Below are 10073 nucleotides of genomic sequence, written 5' to 3' on the forward strand. Positions count from 1 at the left end.
TCAACTGCTCTGGAGATAGAGTTTGCGAACTCCAGCGCAGCATCACTGGCATCCGTTGCAGCTAACGTGGTAGTCTGCACTACAAGGGGGGAGAGAGAGTCGTTCGTGATACCCCTATAGTTCCGTTTGAGTTCCTTGTTCGTGAACCCATGGCACAGAGAAGGGGAAGGGGGGAGTTCAAGTTCCAAAGGTACCGCCAGATGGTCAGACCATACCAGGGGAATGGGCGGGCCCGTAGAAAGTCTGGGGTCGTTGGAGAACACCCCATCTAGAATGTGGCCGGCCAGATGAGTAGAGCTATTTACCAACTGGTGTAGGCCGCAGCGCGGCCATAAGATCCACTAAAGAGAGGGTGTCGTTCGAACAACGATCATCTAAATGAAAGTTTAGGTCCCCCATAACCGTAAGATGAGATTTGCCAAAATACGGTTCTAAAATTTTAAGGAGTTTGTGGCTAAAACTGGATCTAGGGCCAGGGGGTCTATAGATAAGAAGACCGGAAAAAGATGCAGAGGGAGAGGAGGATATAACGAAATGAGTGGCCTTAAAAAGATCTGATGGAGAGGAGAGAGTTGTAATACGACAGACATGAGAGACTTTGTAGAGAATCGACAACCCTCCACCCCTGCGACCTACTCTATCCAATCTGTTTAACGCATAGCCCTCAGGGATTGCGTGCAGGAGGTCTGGACCAGAGGAATCAGATGCCCAGGTTTCGGTGATAAAAACCCATGAGGGGTTCCTGGCAGTGACAAAGTTGTGAAACGCGATATTGTTTTTGATCAATGACCTAGCATTGATGAGAAAACCTCTTTCAATATCAGTAGTAGGCGTGGAAGAAGTTTTGACCGTAGTGCTTCTATTAAGGCGATGAGAGAAAGAGGGCTTAGTGTGGCTAAGATAGCAGCAACATGGGGGTGTACAGAGGAGAGCTTCCGGGGTGAGACTGTGGTGGCAGGGTAGGAAAGGGGGTTTAAGTGTGACTATATCCCTATAGGCATAGGACCACGTTACCTGGCTGCCCAGCGATGTCGTGGTTTCCTCCCTATGCAGCCCGTCCTGCAGCCCGTCCTCAGCGCGGACAGGCGCAGACGGGCTTAACTTTGGCGCAACTTTGGCGCTTATTCGCTGTGCGCATTCGCTGTGCGCGAATAACGTCATCCTAGATATGTGGGTTGGGTCACGTATCTCGCGTCCCACCTGACTGACAACAGCCAATGGGAGCGGGGACCCGATGTCTGTCGACGTGCCCTCCACTCAAGAGGGAGAACCCGTGGTGGAACGGGGCACAGACAGGAAGGAGTACAGTACACAAGTGAGTGTAAAAGCAGTAATATTTGTTTAAAACACGCCGCAAAATAAAGCAATTAAAATCGCTTTGAGAGCGAGCAATTTAGCAGCAATATGGACGGGCAGTTTTTAGCAGCAAATTCAAGCAGGACACCAGAGCATAGCACTCATGCCCTGGGACACGAACCAACCAAGGCTACAGACTCGCCCGGTTTTCAAGAGTCAGCTCTCGCGTCCCACCTGACTGACAACAGCCAATGGGAGCGGGGACCCGATGTCTGTCGACGTGCCTTCCACTCAAGCGGGAGAACCCGTGGTGGAACGGGGCACAGACAGGAAGGAGTACAGTACACAAGTGAGTTTAAAAGCAGTAATATTTGTTTAAAACACGCCGCAAAATAAGGCAATTAAAATCGCTATGAGAGCGAACAATTTAGCAGCAATATGGACGGGCAGTTTTAGCAGCAAATTCAAGCAGGACACCAGAGCATAGCACTCATGCCTTGGGACACGAACAAACCGAGGCTAGAGACTCGCCAGGTTTTCAAGAGTCAGCTCTTGCGTCCCACCTGACTGAAAACAGCCAATGGGAGCGGGGACCCGATGTCTGTCGACGTGCCCTCCACTCAAGCGAGAGAACCCGTGCTGGAACCACGTTCCGCCAGTACCACACAGACATGTTATTTTTTTTATAATAGACTTTTTTTACACCTCATGAATTATGCAGATTCAAATTACTTGAGATTCCAATTTGTTGGTCCTGTTCTCATAATACCGCTGATCTCATGCCTATGTTTTTTCATTGTCCCCTTGTTAACACTTTTTGGTTGAAAGTTTGGTCGCAATTGAACAAAATCCTGAATACCACTTTTCCTTTTGAAATTGTACACATTTTCTTAGGTGGCTCTTCGCCTATTTGGGATGTTCACTGTAATTTTCGTAAATTCATTGACCTTGCTTTGGCAATTGCTTTCCAAGTCATCACCACCAACTGGAAATACACTTCTAAAATATCTTACATTGCATGGTGGAACTTGCTTTGCCATCATCATAGACTTTGCCACCAAGACCACTTTATTAATCAAAAGGGATTTATTATGGATGCCGTTAACCGATTTTCTTTCTAGATCTGTTTGAAGTTTACTTACCATGTGATGCACCTTTTTCTCTTCTATTTTATCTTCCTGATGTTTTTTTTATATTGTATTTTCATCCAAATGTATGAGCTATTTTGTTAGGCTATTCCCATCTTTCTCTCTCTTTTTCTTTTTTTTCCTTTTCCCCCTCCTTTTCTTTTCTTTCTCTCTTTTCCCCCTTTCTTCTTCTTGTTCCATTCTTTCCTCCCTGAAACAAAATCTTTAAAAGCTTTTTCCCTTAGTAATGTTTTTAGTCCCTTTTGGGGACATTTTCTTCATTGGCATATTTTATTACTCTCATTTTAACCCTATTACTATGTTTTTTCATATTTTCTGTATTGGTGTTTACATTGCTTATTTACTTCAATAAAGCTTTCTAAACTTAAAAAAATATATATATTTCTGATCTAAAAATCTTTCTAACCAAAACATATCAGCTTTTTTGCTGTCCAGAGTTTCTGTTTTTTATGTAAGGTTTAGTTTGGGGACACAATACTGTCTGGTCTTTAAATATTTTCCGCAGGACCCCCTATTTAAATATTTGTGATACTAAATCTGGAAATGTGCCAAAATCCATGGGTGGGTGTGTGGGAACGCCCAAGCTCCACCCATGGAACGCCTTCCTGTGGCAGAGTAACGCAAATGCAGCGAATTGTATTGCCTTGCGTTACTGTAGATTTATCAAGCCATGCATGGTCACGAAAGGTGGGATTGCGTGGCTTGATATATATTATTTACGTTTTACGTCGCTCTTGTGCCCCCTTGCGTGGCACAAGGGTGACACAAACCCTTGATAAATCTGGCCCCTGGTTTTTAACCGCATCGCTGCGGCGGCTATTCCGTCGCATCGCTAAGGGGGCGGGCGGCCGCACGGCGGCCGCATGCTGTTGACGGAACCGCTCCGTCACCAGCCGCGGTTGGGCTGTGCTGATGACGGAGCAGTTCCGTCATGGCCCCGCCCGCTCAATAGAACACCCAGCGCAGGCGCGGAATCCGCGCCGCGCAGGCGCAGCGGCCGGGCCATGACGGAACCGCTCCGTCATCAGCACAGCGCCACCGCAGCTGATGACGGAACGGTTCCGTCATCAGCATAGAAAGGGTTAAAACCCTCAAGCACATTGCAGAAACTTGGCAAGGGAGGATGGGGATAGGGGTGCATTTAGTACAATATAAATATAGCAGGATTATGCGGCCCACCCGCTGTTCCTAAAGTTGCTGTGATGTCATACTATAAGCACATTGTGTGCTTTAACTGCACTAATGAGCAACAGCTACACAAATGTGCCTTTTAAATAGCACGTTACTGCTGCCTAGCACAATGGGGAGAGGGGTTGGCCTAACGGCTAAGGCGCTCGACCTCGGACCTGGGGAACTTAGTTCGAGTCTCGGTAACGACGCCAAAAACCCCCTGTGATTCTGGGCAAATCACTTAATCTCCCCGTGCCTAAAATGAAAGTGTGTCCTCATGTAACGTAACTGGTCCTATGTAAAGCGCTCTGATAACTGATTCGGTTCGGTTCTAGTTCGCGCTATATAAAAATAAAAAACTCTGCAATGACACTTAGGGGCCGATTAGGATGGTGGACGGACTTGCGTCCGTCCGCCACCCCTGAGTAGGAGGGACCGTCCGCATGGGCAGCGGCGGTCCCTCCATGGCAATTAGGATGTGACCGCCAGGGTGGCGGTCACATCCTCTATTTTTAACATTGCGGTGGGTGCAGCTTCAAGCTGCACCCGCCGCAATGTTAAAAATGCATGTGTTGCATTTACATGCACAAAGCGGCAGGCACCGCACGGTGCCTGCTGCTTTGTGTACGCAAATGCAGGGGGGTACCATAGGTACCCCCCATGTGCACCCCCCACCCCCCATTCACCCAGGGGGCCTGCAACGGGCCCCCAAAGTGAATGTCCGTATGCTTTTCCATGGCGGAAAAGCCGCCGTGGAAAAGCATATTTACACCAACATCATAATATGGCGGACGGTGTCTCATTGACACCGCCTGCCATGTTATAGCTTTTCCGCCGCGGTCGGAAGTTGACCGCGGCGGAAAAGCGGCGGACGGAATTCCAGACCCACCAGCCATCCTAATTTGGCGGTGGGTCTTTGGAGTCTCCGCCGCGGTTTTTCCGCATCCTCCGGGCCGGCGGACACTTCCGCCGGCCCGGAGGATGCGGAAAAACCGCCATCCTAATCGGCCCCATATTTTGTGGACCACGGCACGTGGATTGACATTCTGAGCTCTCTTACTGGAACAAAAGATTGTACAGTCTGCTGAAATCACCTCCATGACCTATGGCGCATTACAAATACACTGATTATTTCAGTTGAGTTGGGGGGAAAAGGTGCCGGTGGAAAAGGGAGACAGAATGGAGAGTAAATGGGAACGAGAAAGGAGACTGTAAACAAAGGCAATGAAAAGAAAGGAAGCAGGAATACGTGCAAGTGTGTGTGTACTGGGCTTGAAGGCGCAGAGTTTATATTAACGTGCCACGAAGTGTCCAATTCAACTATTGACAACATCTATCATTTTGGAAGTGATGTGTGAAAAAGCTAGGTCCTTGTTTAGAGTTTGGTTGTACTGCTGCCCTGCCAAATTCGTGGATCTCCCACTCCTTTTAAAATAGGGGGAAGTGCCATGTTTCCACCTTTGGAGACTCTGCTGGCTGACATGGCAGCCTGTCCACCCAGGGACTGCCCTGTGCTTACTTTGTAAATGAATAAGTGCTGGGGTCCAAAGTTTTGCTTTAACGTCCAAGGCCGGTGCTACCGAATGCGAGCGGTGCCGAATACCAAGGCTGCATAGTCTTGATTCCACCTAATGCCTCTTTCATTTCCTAAAAGACATCTCCTGACCCTTTATCTTACTCTTTCTGGTCCTTTTTCATCTCTACTTTCTTTGTCACCATTTTTTCACCTTTCTGGTCCTCCACTTTTTCCCTATGTGTGTTTTTCCCTCTCTCTCGCTTAGGGTCAAATGCTAATATGGAAAAATAAGTGCTGGTCCCCAAAATGTTGTCTTTGAACCCCACTTTCAACCACCGGCACAAAATAAGCTCTGGGACTGCCTGGTCACAGTGACAGTCATCGGGCCCTATTTGAGCAGGGGGGGTGGTGGGGGAGCCGTCACTCATTTTCCTTGCACTTGGGGCCAAGACAAGTATAGATTGGCCCCCAAGCACAGGGAAGAAAATTCTGAGTGCTTTTGGGTCAAATAGTTTTTCGAATTGAAAAAATAAACTCCCACTTTTAAGACAATAAATTCACACTTATTTTTTTAATAAACTTTCTTGATTTTTGGGCAATGGTATACAATCAGTACAACCTAGGAGTCGCAACTGAATCTAGAGTGTCACTTTCCCCAGCTCAGTTGTAGTAATCGTAGAAGTAAACAGGCATTTAAAGTACAATATAGGTGAGGCGCATATTATAGTTATAGGTAATCAAACATGATGCATAGTTTACAGGCTCTGGCCTGCTACAAATTACAAATATGCTAGCAGGATGCTACCGGTAATAGTCGTAGCTGAGCATTATAGGTGATGTGTGGCAGACAGTTGTTCATATAGCAATCCCTAAAATTAAGGAAAAAAAACTAAAACAAAGACTTCCACCCTCTCCTCACTCTCGTGCTTAATCCCTGTTTCTCATATTAAACAATGCCGTGATAAAAAGGGTGAGGGTATTTTTGTCTCAATTCTCTCTCAGTCAGTGGTCCTAGTATTCATCGCAACCATTTGGGATTGTAGGTGGTACTTCATGTGAGCCCATCTTAAGGAGCTGTCAGATGCTGTGAACCCTTCAAATCGTGCAACATGGATGAGCACGCTCTCAGGTCATCTTCAAGCTTGTCATCTTTATGCACGTGTCGCACGCATGCCTACCTCCTCTGCTAACCTATCATTATGCAGGGCTTCGCCTGAACCAAGCTGAGGAGTACAAATTTTCCGCTCAGTTTTGTTTTTTGCAGGAGAGGGAAGCAATCCCAGGAGCATTTGACGGATCTCCAACGGCACCTTCCAACCCGAGGCTCTATTCAGATTGTGTATAATTTCCTGCTGGAACAGGCATAGGGAGGGCCATGACCATTCCATATGGAATGTTGGGGCCATACAGCATAGACAGCAGTCAGATCGTATGCGATATATAGCATGCAAGGCCTGCGGGGTGAGATATGTTTGATGTATAAAGTTATATTGCAGGAATCTGACGCGTGCATTGGAACTCACCGTCCTCTCTCCCTCATATATTGTAGCCCATTCCTTTGCTGACAGGGGGTCTCCCAGTATGTTTTCCCACTTTACCTGTACATGAAGTGTCAGATCAGCCGGAGTAGGGTGACCAGGCCTCCCATATTTGCCCGGACAGTCCCGGGTTGTCACCAGGTGTCCCGACAGATTTCGAAAATTTTGGCTCATGTCCTGGTTTTTAGAGGGGGTCGATTGAAACCAGTGAGAGGCACTTATTGGCTGTTCTAAAAGTTGTGCTAGTTAGCAGCTGTTATAGGTAAGCAATTTAATTAACAGGTATGATGCTGGTTTTAGAAATGACATTGTATTTATTTTCTTAGTGCTTCTTCTGTGTTCCCATGTTGATAAGAGTTGTCATTCTGTGCAGCTACATTGATGTAAAATTGTAGTCCTTCTTCTATTTCTGCAGAATGCCCTGTGTTTTGGTTCTCAAGTTCTTGTCACCCTACCCCTGAGCGCTCTATATCCAGCAGCGTCAAAAGGTCAGCCAAAGCGTACGCGGGGTAGTCGAAAATGTTATATATTGTGAACATTGTTCCGTACCCTAAAAAAGACTCTATGACTTCCTTCTTGGTGATGAACTGTCCATCGGGGTAAAGGCCCCCGTCGTACCACAACCTCCCTCTTGCCACCTCTGTATCGACACTGAATCAGCGATTTGTAGGAAAGGTTGCATAACCCACAGTGGCATATCTGGAATCAATTCGCACCCGGAGAAAGACATTTTTCCGTCCAAAAATCGGGAGTCTCCCGTCCGCATCGGGTATGTTGGCATATATGTAATTGGAAGAGGTCGATGATGTAAGAAGGGTTAATATCTCACTGAATATGTGCGCACAAGGCTAGTGATGCTAAAATAAAAGAGGCTGCGCTGGAGTCAGGGCACGAGTCGTGGGTACATGGGGCTACACGGCGTCCACCCACTTTTTTCACAGGGTGGACGCCGTCCCCCTTGCCAAGAAGTTGGGCCCCACAGAAATATGTTAACTTGTCCCAGTGTCATTTTCAGACACTGGGACACGTTCAGCAGCTCCTGCACGTTGTCTGCTTCCCATTCTCAGCAGCAATGTGCAGGCAGTTAGGGGGCTTTTTTACACCTCCAGCTAAGATAAAGGCTGAAGTCAAGGGGCCATCAGGCCTCCTTTTGATCGAGTATCCAACAGGAGGTGGCCTGGAACCTCTCAATTAAATGCAAATGCACAGGAGAGGAAACAAAAACACTTAGCTTGTTATCTCTTGACAGGTACTTAAGAGATGCATGTTTTTTTTTTACTTTTTCCAGTCCCTGTATATACCTGCACCCACTGTAAGAATGTCAGACGGGATGGTTTCTTTTATAGCGCTACTCATCCTAATGCAGAGTCTTCCAGTGAGGTCACTTCCTGTGCTGCCATGTGGGATGTCATGCGTCGTGACGTCATGTGCTGCATTGGCAGTCCCCCCACTTCTTTGTATAGGACTTGTGCCCTTACGGGAGTGATCTGGAAATGCCAGTGTCCAGTTAAGCGTACAGACCCTTTAATGATAAGAATTATTGAGATGCAGCGGCGTGTGCACAGCTGAGATTGAAATGCAGCGGGAGGCCAGTGAAATGGGGATGAATGAGATTCATGGAAGTGCACGAGGCCAGTCATGACGCAACGAGGCTTATATGAAGAGCAACAGGCCAATCGTGTGGGAGTTCACCGACACTGCTTCAGGTCAGCGTTTCTGGAATGAAACAGACCCCAGTGAAGCGCATGAGGCCTGTAATTCAGCATGAGCGGGTTTCGCATAATCCCTCTAATGAGCGTAATTAGTGAGACCAGTGAAGTGTACGCACCTTTAACGAGGGCGATGAGAGGCCTCGGTGACCTCCTGTCAGTATCCAGTGGTGTGGCCGCTCAGCCAGGCTCCTCTCCGCGCACCGAGGCCTGAGATGTGTATGGGCCGTGCTCCCAGCGCGGCCCGCCTGAGATCACCCGGCCTCTCACTGCACCGAGACTCGCCGGCGCTGAAGGGGAATCCGTCAGATGTAGGTCAGATCTACAAGCACAAGCCCCACGGAGCACGCGCGCGGGCGGGCGGGGCCGAGGGAAGAAAGTGTTCATTCAGTGTGTACATCGGTACTGGCCCCCGGGGGCGGCTCGCTTTGTATTACACGGTGTCACATCAGCGTGCGCACATCATGCGAGAGGCCCGGCGCACACGCGCCCTGTGCAGCCGCCCCGGCGGAATCCAGGCCGCGCTGCCCGCAGGCGCCGGATAAATTAAGGGCACCGCACTGTAACGGAGCGCTGTATTGCAGCAGATAATAAAACCGCTCCAAATGAAATTAAAAATCCAGATTAGACTGGCCTCCCACCCGGGCCTGAGCCCTTTGGTTTCCGTGGCAACATGGAACCGTCCAGGTTGATTAAAAGAAGGGCTGGTGCAAGTGCCTTTACGTAAAGTTGGACTTTAGAAGGCTTGTGTGATTTGTGGCAGCATCACCTTGGTAAATCTACGTGATATAAACTTGCTGATCAATTGACTATGTCATCGCGCCACTTTGACCAAACTGCCCTCTGGTGTGCAGACGGCCCTTCCCTAATAGAGTTATTAACAAGATTCAAAAACATCTCCAGGATTGTGTGTAGGAAGCAGGGGTTGGGTGGATGGAATTTGATACTGTCAAGACGGCGCAGAAACAGCACGAGCCTTTAATAGATGCAATTTGGATTGAGATGGCTTTGTTTTGACATGGACCAGCTGGACCCAGGCCCAGGGCGCCAATCTTCAGCAAGGTGAGAGAAAGTGTCACCAATGATTCAGTGTAAAGTGCAGTGCTTTTAATCATTGGCAAACATACATCGTGTGCAGTTTTTAACACTGTTACCCCTTTCCTTGGCCTCCTACCTCGCTCTCACCGCAAACTGACCTGTGAACATAAAAAGGACCACCTTGCTGTCTAATTGTATCTACCTTCACAAGGTAAGGGCACCACATTTGTTCCCACCCAGGTTGAGGTTCTGTAATTCTCGAGTCTGACTCCATTTTGTTCTGTGCCACCATTTTGTGTTGCCCTCACGTAGGCCTGTAAAGATAACCTGGCGAACGAAGTGGCCTGGCCTTCTTAGTTCATGTATACATTAACTAGGTTTCTCTTTGACTCTGAAATGAACTGTAAGAAACTGACCTCTTCACATGAAACTGACCTCACAAAGCCAATTTCCCTGATTGATGTTTTATCTGAGATTGCCAATCAATGTTCAGGACATCGTTAACTTTTTAGTTTCCTTGCACGTGCTTATCTTGTTCAGTATCTGTTACTGTTTCTTTTTTTTATGTTTCTTCATTACATGGGTTATGCTTTCAATTATAGGTGTGTCCGGCTTGTGGAGATTGAATTTGGGACATTCCTAATAATTAACTTTTGGG

Source organism: Lissotriton helveticus, chromosome 9 (assembly GCF_964261635.1).
Source record: "Lissotriton helveticus chromosome 9, aLisHel1.1, whole genome shotgun sequence".
In the NCBI taxonomy this organism is placed as follows: domain Eukaryota; kingdom Metazoa; phylum Chordata; class Amphibia; order Caudata; family Salamandridae; genus Lissotriton; species Lissotriton helveticus.